This window comes from Solanum stenotomum, chromosome 1, assembly GCF_019186545.1.
Source record: "Solanum stenotomum isolate F172 chromosome 1, ASM1918654v1, whole genome shotgun sequence".
NCBI classification, from domain to species: Eukaryota; Viridiplantae; Streptophyta; class Magnoliopsida; order Solanales; family Solanaceae; genus Solanum; species Solanum stenotomum.
This window is the reverse complement of record NC_064282.1, coordinates 9404239-9404542: the sequence shown is the minus strand read 5'-3', so window position 1 is coordinate 9404542 and position 304 is coordinate 9404239.

Genomic DNA, 304 nt, shown 5'->3' with positions numbered 1-304 from the left:
GGGGTGGAGGTGAAAAAATAAAAAAAAATGAAATTGAAAATATTTTTTAAAAACAAACTTAATTTTTTTTTTTGGGAGGGGCTGGTAGTGGAGCTGGTTGGGGAGGTCAGGGGATGGGGTGGGATTGAAAAACAAATTTTGAAATTGAAAGTAAATTTTATAAAATAAATTTTAAATTTATTATTATTTATTTGGGGGTGGTAGTCGAGGGTAGGGGTGGGGTGAAAATAAAATTTTGAAATTGAAAATACTTTTCAAAAACAATCATTAAATTTATTTATTTTTTTTGGGGGGGGGGGGGGGG